The following is a 14,921-nucleotide window of genomic DNA, read 5'->3' on the forward strand; positions in this document are numbered from 1 at the left end:
TATAGCATTTGCATTGAAATATGACTTGTTGTTGTATGTATGTAGCATGATTGCATAACGTGAATGCAATCTTAGGAAGTGTTAGCTAAAACCCTTCTCAACCCGTTCCCCCGCATACTCATTGTATCTTTCGTGTTATTAACTATTTCCTCAATTTCGCCGCATAGAATCTATACCTTAAATAACATATCAACCAACGCATTGTCTATTTCCTATCGCAAAGTTATCAGAAATCACCGTCACATACTGTCTCCATAGTCTTTGTGTTCAACCCTAGGCTTACCAGGCAACCTAGTAGAATTTATACTTGGATTTTGCTAGGAAAACTTGCATGCATAATGCATACACCACCATCGCATTATACACTATTATTTCATCATATTAACCACACATCAAGTTTTTGGCGCCGTTGCTGGGGACTACGACAATACATCGTGCTAATGGTAATTTTTTTATTTTCTTTGCAGACTCTCCGTCTCTGTGCATTGCCTCTCCTTAGGTAAGGGAAGAAGCAGGCGTCGTATGAGTGAAGGACAAAATCCTGAGCCCAATTACGACCTAAAGATTGAGAGAACTTTCCGAAGAAGAAGAAGAAACAACCGCCAACAACAACAACAAGAGAAAGATCCCAATATGGCGGAGCAACCAAAAGACAGAGCACCAAACGCAAATAATATCATGGCGAATCCCATCCTCTTGGCAAACGACTGCAATCGGCCCATCCAGGACTATGCGTCGCCCAACCTTTATGATTTCTCACCACAAATTATGAGGTCAGCTCTTGACGGATCGAGATTCGAGATGAAATTGGTGATGTTGCAGATGATTCAAACTACCGAACAGTTTGGCGGTAGGCGTGGCGAGGATCCGCACGCCCACCTCCAGAGTTTTATTGAGATCTGCAATACGTTTGTGTTCCCAAAAATCTCTGCTGAGGAGGTTCAATTAACACTGTTCCCGTTTTTGTTGTGTGACCAAGCACAGAAATGGGCTTATTCTCTCGAACCAGGGGAGATTACATCATGGGAACATGTAGTGGAAAAGTTCATGAAGAAGTACTTCCCTCTGATGGAAAACGCCAGAAGGAGGAAGCTGATTACCAATTTTGAACAAGATATCGATGAATCACTCAGTGACGCCTGGGCGATGTTTAAGAGGCTGGTAAGAGATTGCCCGCATAATGGCTTACCAGATTGTCTACATATGGAAATTTTCTACCATAGTTTGAACCTTGCATCGTAGAAGGCTGCGAATGCGCCAACAACTGAAGGTCTGCTCCACAAAACTTATGACGAAGCTAAGAACATACTTGATCGCATTTCAAAGAACCATGAAGACTAGAGAGAAAGCGATCAAAGACTAAGAATTAAGGACAGTGATGCAAATAACGGGGCCATCGCATCCCTACAGAACCAAATGGCTGCGATGATGAATTTGATACAAGGAATAATAATCAGCAGTCTAGGAATGCAAAGGGGCAGGTCAACACAATCGACTAAATGAGCGTAAGTTGTACCACTTGCAGTGAAGGCCATCCAATGGAAGAGTGTCCGAGGAACCCACAGTCTATCTATTTCGTGAAAAATAATCCTTTTTCCAATACTTACAACCCTGGGTGGAGAAACCACGTTAATTTCGCGTGGAAAAATCAACAACAAAATTTTCAACCAATGGCACAAAAAGAAGGGCCACAAGGATTTTTCCCGCGAACAAATGGTCAAACGCAAAATCAAGCCAGCAGTTCGCAGGCGCCACAATCTTCATCTTTGGAAAGCTTACTGAAGCATTATATTGAGATGAATAAAACAGTGCTTCAGAATCAAGCGACGTCCATCCGCAATCTTGAACTTCAGATAGGACAGATTGCGGGCGAACTCAAGAATAAACCGCAAGGGGCACTGCCGAGTTCAACAGAACTCCCGCGCAACCCAGGGAGTACGGGAAAAGAGCAATGTCAAGTTGTGATGTTGGGAAGTGGAAAGACAGTAGCGGAGGAGAAGAATGAGCCTAGCCAGACTACTCCAATTGCGATGGAACCACAGACCCCGTTGACTCAAGAAGAAACAAAAGAAAAGAAGGTGATGGAAACAGAGATTGCATCCACTTCAAAGCCGAAAGAATAGGGAACCGTGAAAATACAGTTGCCACTATTCCTCCAGAGACTTAAAAAGAAGAAAAATGATGAAGTGCAGTATCAACGCTTCATGGACATGCTGAAACAGTTGCATATCAACATATCTTTCACTGAAGCGATTGATCAAATGTCGAAATATGAAAAGTTTCTGAAGGATATGGTGACGAAGAAAGAAGCACAGGTAAGTTCTCAACGATGGCATTGACGCAAAGGGCAAAAACCATTATTCCACCGAAAATGTGCGACCCTGGGAGTTTCACAATACCCTGCTCAATTAGAGGGTTATATATTGGTCAAGTGCTTTGCGATCTCGGGGCCAACATCAACTTAATGCCCCTCTCAATTTTTAAGCAACTAAATGTGGGACAGCTGGCGCCCACGACAGTGACTCTCCAATTAGCTGACAGATCCCTTGTGCTTCCAGAAGGGAAGGTGAAGGATGTCCTAGTCACGATTGACAAATTTATCTTACCGACAAACTTCATCATCCTGGATTATGAAGTGGACAAGGATGTACCCATCATCCTAGGATAACCATTTTTATCCATTGGTCGCGCTCAGATTGATGTGTACAAGGGAGAGATCACACTGAGCGTGAATGGACAGAAGCTCAGGTTTGATATTATCAGAGTCATGAAATACCCAGAAGAAGAAGACCTCACTGAATTCGATGATAATCCTAGTTTGAATGAAGAAGAAAAGTCTGAAGATGAAAATAAAGATGACGATGCGACCGCATCCATAGAAGCCTGCAATGCGATCACAGAAACAACAACCAGAGAAGAAAAGCTGACAGTGAATGAAGAAAGAAAAACCCACAAACCATCCTTGGAACAACCACCGACAATAGAGCTGAAAACCTTTCCAAACCACCCGAAGTATGCTTTTCTAGGGCAGAATGAAACACTACCTGTAATAATTTCCTCTGCACTTAATGAAGATAAAGAGAATGCACTGTTAAGCATCCTGAAAAGGTACATAAAAGCAATTGGCTAAATGCTAGCAAACATTAGAGGAATCAACCCCGCATATATCATGCACAGGATATGTCTTAAGAACAATTAGAAAGGGATCGATCGAACATCAACATAGACTCAACCCTGCGATAAAGAAGGTCATGAAGAAGGAAAAAATCAAATGGTTGGACGCAGAGATTATCTATCCAATCGCCAACAGCACCTGGGTCAACCCTGTGCAATGTGTGCCGAAGAAAGGAAGGATGACGGTAGTCCTAAATGAAAATAATGAACTAATACCGATGAGAACCGTCACTAGCTGGCGGATCTGCATAGACTACCGCAAACTGAATGTGGCGACAAAGAAGAATCATTTTCCTTTGCCTTTTATCGACCAGAAGTTAGACCGCCTAGCAGGAAATGATTACTACTGCTTCTTGGATGGATATGCCAGCTACAACCAGATCATGATTGCTCCTGAGGATCAAGAGAAAACCACATTCACCTGCCTTTATGGAACATTTGCGTTTTCGGACCACATGTCGTTCGACCTATGCAATACGCTGAGCACATTCCAGAGTGTACGATGGCCATCTTTTCCAGAGTATCTTGGAAGATTTTTGGGTAGAGAAATTTTCATGGACGGACTTCTCGGTTGTTACGGAAACATACGAAGTCTGTCTCAAAACAATCTAGAGAAAATACTGAAGAGATGTGAAGAAGACGAACCTGGTGCTTGAACTGGGAGAAATGCCACTTCATGGTGAGGAAGGTATTGTGCTTGGGCACAAATCTCCAAGGGACGGCTAGAGGTGGACCAAGGCAAAGATTGAGGCGATTAAAAAGCTCCCACTCCAGCCAAAATGTGAAGGTTTTCAAAAGAGCTTGTTAGGACATGCGGGCTTTTTATCGACGTTTTGTGTAAAGACTTTTTCAAAAGATTGTACGACCATTGAGGCGGTTGCTGAAGGCAGAAAGAGCGTTTTGACTTCGATGACCAATGCCTCAAACCATTCAAGATATTAAAGAATGCATAACAACCCCCACCTGTGTTGATTGCACCGGACTGGATACACCCTTTGAGCTAATGTGCGATGTAAGAGGTTATGCGATGGGGCAGTAGCTTGGCGCAAAAGAAAGAAAAACAATTGACTACACCCCATCGCATAGGCCAAGTAAAACCTTAACCCTGCTCAAACAAATTACACTACTAAGAAAAAGAATTGTTTGCGGTATATTTGCTTGAAAAAATTTCAGAGCTTTCCTGCTAGAGCTAAAGTAATAGTTCACACTAACCAACTTTGGCAATTAAAATATTTTGATGACAAAGAAAGACGTTTTTGAAAGCCAAGATTGATTTGATCGGTCTCCTTCTTCAGAATTTCAAAATGGGAAATCATTGATTCCAAAAGGACGGAGACCAGGTTGCGGACCATTGTAAGACTAAGAAAATCCAGGAAGTACGACCGTAACTAGTCAGAGGTGAAACGCAACCTTTCCCAGACGAGCCAACTATTTAAAATGAAGAATTACATTGGTATGCGGATAGTGGTCAATTTTTCTGGTTTTGCGAACAATTCCCTAAGGTTGACAGCCCACCAGAAAAGGCGACTCAGACATGGAATGTAGATCCATCATTATTGGGACAGCCGAATCTTTATAAGAGGAGATCAGACAGATTTTACGCCTATTGCGTACCAGACGCTGCTCACCAACACTATACTGTCCCACAATGTCATGACTTACCATATGGAGGGACACTTTAAAGGCCAACGCACAGCTTCAAAGGTGCCTACAAAGTGGAATTATTTTTGGCCAACTTTATTTTAAGGATGCAAGAGACTATGTTAATGAAATGATGACTTGGTGCCAACGCACGGGAAACATTTCATGGAAGCATGCTATTGCCCATTGAAAAAATTCATCTTAGAATTGGAACTATTTTTGACGTCTGGGGCATTAGACTTCATAGGGACCATTTCCACCATCAAATGGTCACAGATACATTCTTTAGCCGTCGACTATGGTAGAAGCGGTATCGTGCATCGCAAGCGATGTGGCAGTAGTCTCCAAGTTCTTGAGGAAGAATATTTTCACTCGTTTTGGCACTCCACGTGCTATAATAAGTGACGAAGGCTCTTACTTTGTTAATTACATCATCAACAAATTGCTGCTCAAGTATAATATCCTCCATAAGGTGGCCATCGCATACCATCCACAAACAAATGGTCAAGCTGAAGTGTCCAACAGGGAGATCAAGCTGATTTTAAAGAAGGTGGTAAAACCTTCACAAAAAGATTGGGCAATGAAGCTGGACGATGCCTTGTGGGCATACAGGACCGCATATAAGACACCTATAGGCATGTCTTCGTATGCGCTGGTGTTCGAAAAGGCATGTCATTTACTGCTTGAGCTGGAGCATAAAGCATTGTGGGTAGTGAAAAAGCTTAATTTTGATTTAAAGGCTGTAGGGGAAGCAAGGAAACTTCAATTAGTCGAGCTTGATGAATGGAGGACTCACGCATATGAGAATGCCAAAATCTACAAGGAGCACGCAAAATGTTGGCATGACAAACAATTATGCGAGAAGAATCTCCAAGTCGAACAAAAGGTCTTACTATTCAATTCGTGATTACGACTCTTTCTCGGTAAATTAAAGTCACGGTCGTTTGGTCCTTTCATAATCAGAGAGGTATTCCCGCATCAAGCGGTTGAGTTATCCAATGAGGATGGAACCAACACATTCAAAGTCAATGGGCAAAGAGACAAAATATATCACGGAGAAGACTTGCATTGCGAGAACACCTCCGTGCACCTGAGGAATTCTGACTGAAAAAGAAGTGGGCAGTCCCTGCACAATCATACGATTCAAATTCATCAGGGACGCAAGTTTTATGAAGTATCCTTTGAAACCTTCGATTCATGAACTTAATTCTACCTCTTTATATTCATTATCATTTCTTTTTCCTTTGCATCTCTAAAAAAACAAATAATTATTAAATCTGTCTTTTATTTAACCCTCTCGATGTTTTTTGCAACGATTGTGGTGAACGATTGCGGGGGAGCCACACGATAACCGAAAGACGCAATTAGCCACCGCAATCGAAGAAATTATCTCGCCGCAAAGAAGGATGCGATAACAAATAATGCGGGCGACAGAGAAAATTTGGGGGTTGTATCTTTCCTTGACTTTATTCCAAATTTTGCACTATCGCATCTCACTCTAACTTCGACAACTTTATCATCGCATCCTCTTTAGTCAGTGCAATCATTATACATTGATTAATTTAGTAAGTCACCACATTGTTTTTCTTTGCCAATTATGATTTCAATGATGAAACGTATGCCTTTATTTTTCATCACATGCACTAGAGTTGACTTAATCTTAGGACAGTCAATTCATAAAATATTTCTAGAAGTTAGTGGTCCACCAGCTTCCTTTCAAACTGACTTGTACGAAACCTCCAAAGAGCATCGCATGAATTCTTTCAATCTTTCAACAATGAGGACATTGCTGCATTTAAATTTGGGGGTGCGGTAGTCATTTTTCAACCTTGCTATTTTTGGCAGTTCAAAAAATAATTCATAACGTTGTGAATCGGATCCTTACTCGTTTGGATGTCTGTATGACAACCCATGGGGGAAGCCAAAACGAAGGCAGGAATCGAGATCAACGCATAAAATAAAAATTGATCGCAACTCCCACTGCTAAATGAGCATAGTTTAGTCTGAGGAAGAACGCCTTGCTCGTAGTTGGATGCTCGTATGACACCCGTGGGGATAAGCCAAAACAAAGGCTAGGCACTCGGATCAGTGCAAGGTCATAGAAAAAATATCTAAACTACGCAAGGATAAAAATCATTTTGAAAACACCCCAGTTGATTTTTTTTTTTTTTTAATGAAATAAATCATGTGATGTCGTGGAAACTAGTAAAGACTTTTTTTAAGGTTAAACTTGCTATCCCTAAATTTTTAAAAATATTCTAAGAAGATACCTAGATAAGAATTAAGGAGATTTTAGTACATAGGATTTTTTGAAATAAGGCAACCTGAGAAATTTGGTCGACTTTCTAGGAGAAAATCTTTAGTTTATGCTTTGAGGACAAGCATTGTTTTTAAATTTACATGGGGTTGATGACGGCGCAGAAATGCCGTTATTACAACGCAAAAATATAAAACAATGCAGGATTGCGACGGTTTAAAAATATATAAAATCGTTCCAAAGCATTAAGTTTAGAAACATTGCAATCGCATGTGTCCATCGCATTAAAGTGGCTAATTTAGTATTTTGTGCCAGAAAAATGACGTTGTCATAAGGCAGAATTGAGATCCAAGAAATTCAGCGTCCGAGCGCATTAAGAAATTGCAACCGCAAGGCTATTTGATTCATATACGTCGCGAAGACCGCTCAGAAGGTGATCGCATAAAGCCCGCGCATCAAGGTGATAGCTTAATAAATCACGATGGGACAAAAAGCTAATGACGGTCGAATCCGAATTTAGTTGACTAGTCATTAACGACACCAACTATTAGCAATACACTCAAACTTTTTTCGGTGACAATTAAATCGGCCGCATCAGACAGAGAATTAATGACATCCCATCAATGCAATCATTTTGAGAGAAAAGCTCTTCACCCTGAAGCTCTATAAATACCGAAAGCCACCTTCGTTAAAGAAGTTCGGTTCATTTCAGCTGAGCCATATAGAGAGTCATCACATAAAAGATAGTTAGCCTTTGTTCATAGTTTCTTACACATAGAAGGCAGAGGCGAGAGAGAAGAAGACGCTGAAGATCGTTCCTTGGTCAGCCTGAGCAGAGTGCTAGAATGTGGTGAGAACAGAGAGAGGGCCGACTCTTGCGAGAGCAAGAATATTCTTTGGGGCAGAGTAGAGAAAAACAGTGTAAAAGCCTTGGGAAGCAAGAAATTGCTACCAGGCGCCCTATCTTTACCTTTCATTATCATCCTGTATCTTGATTTATTTATAAAATGGAACTTGCATCTCTATATTTGCTCACTCTCTTTACATTACGCATGAGTAACTAAACATCCGGATGGGTTGAGAAATACTTAGCTAGCATGACCTAAGATCTTCATTGAATGTGATCATCTTGTCTTATGTTGTGTCCATCACCCCTTTAGAGCTACTCGAGAGAGAGTCTAAAGAAAGAACCTAGACTTGGAGAGCTAGGTTAGAATCTAAACTTGAGAAAGCAAGATTAGATCCGCATAAGCAAGAGATAGAGACTTAGAGATAGGCTCTGTTTGCTAACATGCATCACATGCACCCTAGAAATAGGTTATAGTAGTATGCGGTTGCCTTGTGTATGTGTGTGTCATTCATCATCGCATAGACAAGAATAGGGGCTTAGACATAAGTCCTATAGACATCATCGCATACATTGTGTGCGTTCTAGAACTAGGAGCTATAGCATTTGCATTGAGAGATGACTTACTGTTGTATATATGTAGCATGATCGCATAACGCGAACGCAATCTTAGGAAGTGTTAGCTAAAACCCTTCTTAACTTGTTCCCCCGCATACTCATTGTATCTTTCGTGTTATTAACTCTTTCCTCAATTCCGCTACATAGTTACTATACCTTAAACAACATACCAACCAATGCATTGTTTTATTTGTCATCGCAAAGTTATCAGAAATCACTGTCGCATACTGTCTCCATAGTCGCTGTGTTTGACCCTGGGCTTTAGGCAACCTAGTAAAATTTATACTTGGATTTTGCTAGGAAAACTTGCATGCACAACGCATACACCACCATCGTATTATACACTATTATTTCATCATATTAACCATGCATTAATATGTCACTAAGTTGCACATCTTTAGAAGAATAAGATTGACCTAACATGACGATTGTGCTACTAGATGGATGTGAAGATTGACCTAGTATGACGATTGTGCTTCTAGATGAATGTGTCAAGTTACAACCCGTTGCATGTGACGAACCTCCATAGTCTTCGATTGTTCATTCTTCTCCATGCAGTGTATAGTGGGTATTAATCTTGGGTTCCTCTCCATCATCCTTCTCCCTCTAAGACCAATCATTGAAATATTGACCTTGGTATACATCATCCCCTAAGTTATAAGTCGCCAAATTACTAGGCGACGAAGTAAGTGATGAGTTAAAATATGTGAGAAAATGGACTATCCGACTCCATCTTGCAATGTACTGACCTAGATGTTGAAGGGATTTCTTCAGTTCGTCGGATATATGAATGTTTTAGATGAAATCCTTGATTACTTGAACACTTTGGAAGCGTGGATATGTAAAGAGGTATTATTGAGACCTCTTCCCATGTAAGGAATGTGTGTAGATCTTCATCATTCTGAATTACAAATGCAGGGGTTTTAGATCTCAATTGAAGTAACATCTTATAACAAGATTATACTCATCTGACATTATACCACTTATCCTTTTGGTCGTGTCGACCTCAATGTCATACCCCACAACTCTCCTCCATTGTAATCCTTTTCTCTTTCATTCCAAACGTCACCGAAACACATTCAAACACGAGGTATTTTCCTATAATTTATAACAAAGTTAAAGAAAAGGAAAAATAAAAAAAAAGAAACTAAAAAAAAGGCTCGATCGTCCACCTGACCGGGTACAACACCGAGCCAAAAAAATAGAATGCTTAGTTTTTTGTACGCCAGACCGGGCCAAATTTAAATCTATCGAGCCCTAGACCAGTCCTAACCCAGTTTCTATCCTGTATCCGGGAAGACAGACCGGGTCAATCAATTAATTTCATGCCCAGTGAAGACTTGGTGAAGCCCGACTAAGAATCAAACTTATTCCAACAATTATTTTGTACCCGATGAAGACCCGATAAAGCCCAACCAAGAATCAAACTTATTTCAACAATTATTTTGTATCCGGTGAAGTCCGACTGGGTAATTTCAACTCATTTTCTTTCTACCCAGTGACGACCCGATGAAGCCTAACTGGGAATGAAACTTATTCCAACAATTATTTTGTACCCGATGAAGTCCGACCGAGTAATCTCACTCATTTGCTTCCTACCCGGTGAATATTCGATGAAGCCCGACCGGGTATCTTCAAAAAAAAAAATCTATTTTTTTCATGTTTTTTTTTTAATTTATAAATATCAAATGCAAAGCATTATAGAAAGAAAAGAAACAATCAAAAAAGAAAGAATAAATCAAACTCCAAAAAGGTCATTTACTTTTGTCAGTTTTTTCAGAAATGATCGAACTATTGAATACATACAAAATAAAATACATACCTTCTTACGGAGTGTACAAAATTACAACTTCGTGAAATATAAGTTTTGGACTTGACAAATTTCATTCTGAAATAATTTGGTGAAGAGAACTTTTTGTGGGGTTGTAAACAAATCAAATTTGGTGGTGGAGAATTTTTTGTGTGAATATTTTTTTGTTAATGGTTTTTGGATAAATTAATTTTTTGTGAATAAATTTAGGTGGATAATTTTTGGTGAATTAATTTAGTAGGTTGGTTGTTGAAATTGGAGGTGGGAGTTTAATAAGGGCATAAGAATCATTGGAATTTTTTGTGTGAATAATTTTTTGTTAATGATTTTTGGATAAATTAATTTTTGGTGAATAAATTAGATGGAGAATGTGAAGTAATTTGGTAGTTTGGTGGTTGAAATTGAAAGTGGGAATTTAATAAGGGGCATAAGATTAATTATACAACCAATATTTACCATGCTTACAATATTTTCATCATCAAGGGGTAAAAAAAAAAACTTGTTTTTAAAAAAGGAGTAAAAAATACAATATCAAACTTCTAATAGGCCATTTTCCCCAATTTGTCCTGATATTGCGGGTTCCTGTAATTGCTCGTGTGCCATTTTATAGAGTGAAAATGCGAATTGCCCATTATGTTGAAGAATTCTAATAACTTCAGTTTCTCGTCAAAGATTGAGCAAAAATAGAAAATTTCACAAAATGACCCAAAAACCAAAACCTTTTCTACCAATGACCTCTTCCTAAAAACTATTCAACCACTAACCTTTTTCCCATGCAAAATTCCAAAAATACCCCTAATTTTAAAAATCCTTTAGACCGTTTGCGTGTCTCTACAAATACTTTACAACGATAGGTCCTTTCACTTCATTTCTTTCATTTCCTTCTCAAAGCATTTATCTTCGAAGAATTTTCTCTCAAATTTACTTCTGTTTTTTTCCAAACTTCAGCCGAGAACTCCTCACAGGTTTCTCTTCGAGCTTCATTTCCACCGTCGTTATGATCTGAAAAGTATGAGACTCTTCTCCTTGAAGAATGCATGTTGATATTCGAGGTTTGACTATCTTTTAGGGTTTAATCGCGTATTTGTGTGATCGTTTAGCCAACTGTTACGCGATCGTTTAGATATCTATTATACGATTGTTTAATTTTCATTATGCGATCGTTTAATTTTTGTTATGTAATCATTTAGGTTTTCTAGACGATCATTTAGATTTTCTAGACGATCATTTAGATTTTCTAGACGGTTGTTTAGATTTACTTGTAATGTACACAATTGTCAGATTGTTAAGATGGTCGTCCCTGTTAAGAAATATTTTCCTGCTACAGTCGCTTGCCAAGTCCACAAAATTACCCCTATGATTAAAAATAAGTTGATAAAAGAACAGATGGGATTATATAGAAAAAGGGCCTTTGGTCCACTGTTTTATATAGATATTATTTTTAATGGACAAATTTTGCACCATTTTCTATTAAGGGAGGTAGTAGATACGAACCCAGACGTTATATCATTCAATATTCTAGAGAAGAAGGTAACATTCTCCTAAGAGGATTTTAATTTGACAACTGGGTTGTGGCCGACCAGGGAAACAGTAGAAAGAGAAACAAGCGGTGAAAGGCTGTGAGAACTCATTCTTGGATCGAAGGACCCAAATGGAAAGGATAGTTCTTACAAGGGTGTGGAGACCACATTCGAGAACTTCAATTTTACTAATGACGAAGACGCTGTCAAGGTTGCATTGGCACTGTTTATTGAAACAGTGATGATTGGGAAAGACAAAAAAACCATTTGGGATTGTCGATGACCACGACGTCTTCGTACATTACGACTGGTCTTCTCTCTTTTACCAACATACATTGAATAGCATGAAGAATATCATGCGTGGGAAGAAAGAGGCATATGATTCAAAAAAAGCCAAAGTGATCATCATGCCTCACATTACTATATAAAAGGATTCGTACTTTCTTTCCAGGTTTGTACTTTTGTTTCTAATTCACTTTAATATACATTGAATCTATGTGTAATGTACGTGTAATAAAGTTTCCATATTGTAGGTTTGGACTTATGAAATTTTATCCACATCAAGTAAGTTTATAGCCACCAAAGTCAGCAAGAATGAAATTCCTAGAATTCTTAGATGGACTTGTTCTCGTGCTCCATCTTATAAATCATTGAGCAATAAAGTTTTTCACCAAAAAAAGTACATAACTGATCACTTCTGACTTGCTCATTTGTTTATATTTTCATGCATTCTGATTTACTCATTTGTTTATATACAGACTATAGTTGTGTCGGGACTTGTACCTAGCACAAAGGAGATAAGGTACAAGGAGAACCGACTAGAAGAACGTAATGGTGTTCTTGTTGTTGGAGAAAGAAGGATTGAAGGGGTTGAACACTCAATCGATACTCACGAGTCCTTTGGGGGGGCACGAAAAGCATGAACCCTATGTAGAAAGCTCAGAATTTTTGCAAGGTATAGAGTCAGAACCACATATGCCAATTTAGGCAAACCCAATAGAGCTGAAACCACATAGGCAACTGAAGTCCTCAAGGCATCGTCATTCCAAATCATACAAGATTCTTAAGGAGGAAATTAAAGAAGTTTGCAAAGATTTGGTGAACTTAACTACCATGGTCCGTCAGATGGTAGATACATTTACTATCCAACATCATCTAATGGGCCAATTGAACGAAATAGAGATGATGGTCCATTGTCCGAATGAGGTATGAAATTCGAGGCGATAACGATCATTTAGCTTTTGTAGACGATAGTTTAAATTTTGTAGACGATTGTTTAGATTTTGTAGACAATCTTTTAGATTTTTCAGATGATAGTTTTTAGATTGTCTAAACGATCGTTTACATAATCTTAAACGATGTATTACCTCCCTTGACATAATAGTTCGTTTGATTTGTTTAGGATAGTAATAGTAATGAGGGGCCTCGTGATGATAATAATGGTGATGATGACAATAATAGGGGACCTCGTAATAATGATGATCCCCCTTAAACTGATGCAGAAGATACCCTTCGTACCTAAAGAAAATCTAAATAGAGATCTCCATGAGCAGCGGAAGTGGATTGTTCTAAATCCATTCAGAATGAACACAACAATTACAGTCTTAACGGAAACGAACAGATTATGCATAAACAGAGATTACAGCATGCTACAAGAAGATACAAGGGATAGAGTATGCGTACCTTTGAAGAACTATTCTTCAAGTATCCCTCGATCGATTTCTTACGCGTCCAATGAAGCATTCAAATGCAACAAACGGAACAGTCAACAACACAAACAACTAGATGCACCTCAAACCCAATCGAGTCCAACTTGATCCTAGAACTGAAATAGAACACCACCACAAATGTTACCTTGGTATTCTCGGTGTGAGAATTCAAGAGTTGTGGGCTCTGTATGATCTTGGATTGAGGAAGACAGGACGTAGATGATCGAGTAAGTGGGAGATGAAGATCGTCTATCGTATAGACGATGTACTCGATCGTTTAGAAGATGAAGCCCATCGTATAGACTTTGCTACTCGATCATGTAGCAATAATCAAGCGAGTAATTATCGTATAGTCAACTCGTAGCTCGATCGTGTATGCTCTCAACGCTATCGCTTAGTAAAAACACTTTTTATTCGATAGCCTTTTTCGTGAGATTTTTCAAATGAATCATCAATCTAATTTTGAAAAATAATTTTTCTTTTTATCTCACGGTTACCATAAAATTTCCAATAACCCACTCAATTCGGTTATTAGAGAAAAAGAATTAATTATCATATAATAAATATATTATAAATAAATATGATAACCAACTTATCATATTATATTTATAACCCATAATTTTAATATTTCATCATATGAAATATATAAACCATAGTTCTTTTTCTATTTTATGGTATAAATCACATTTATATTAATTCCTCCAATTAATGTATCTAATACATCATATCAATTATATCAGATATAATTGAATTTCCTCTTGTTAATTTGAACACTTCAAATCAATCCAAAATCTGATTCTTAACTTGAACCCATTGAGCTACCAAGGGGACCTCATGGACATGTAGCTTGAAACTCATTTGCCGTATCCGTAGTGTCACCAGGATAAGGTATCCCTCCCTTATCCTTATACTACAGATCATTTAGGTTATTACTTAAGGCATGATCCACTTGTATGTCTCATATACATGCTTAAGTTACATGAAATAACCACGGATCTTAGTTTATTGGATTTGAGTAAATGCATATAAAATAACATTTATTTTATTAATAACAATGTGTACAAAATATTTACAAACTACGAGACCACCAGGAGAATTAGGACATCAATCCCAACAATCTCCCACTTGTCCTAATACCTCGGGAGATAATGTACAATACATATAAAAAATAGTACAATATACAATAAACTAGGGTATACTATATACCCCAGTATCATCTCCCACTTCCCCTAGACAAGGTGTCGCATGTCCTGTAGACCCAGACTTTCTAGATGACCCTCGAACACTTTCGTCGTGAGAGCCTTTGTAAACAGATCAACAACGTTGTGCTCCGACACGATCTTCG

The 14,921-nt window shown here is 38.6% G+C and overlaps 1 non-coding gene across 1 annotated transcript; it reads right to left on the reverse strand.

The window, feature by feature from the left end:
* Nucleotides 1-1,080: 1,080 nt before the first annotated feature.
* LOC120076915 lies at nucleotides 1,081-1,187 on the reverse strand. Its single transcript, XR_005481662.1, has one exon. It is a non-coding gene; the product is annotated as a small nucleolar RNA R71 (small nucleolar RNA).
* Between the last annotated feature and the right edge of the window lie 13,734 nt (nucleotides 1,188-14,921).

This window comes from Benincasa hispida, chromosome 4 (assembly GCF_009727055.1).
Source record: "Benincasa hispida cultivar B227 chromosome 4, ASM972705v1, whole genome shotgun sequence".
Taxonomy (NCBI): Eukaryota; Viridiplantae; Streptophyta; class Magnoliopsida; order Cucurbitales; family Cucurbitaceae; genus Benincasa; species Benincasa hispida.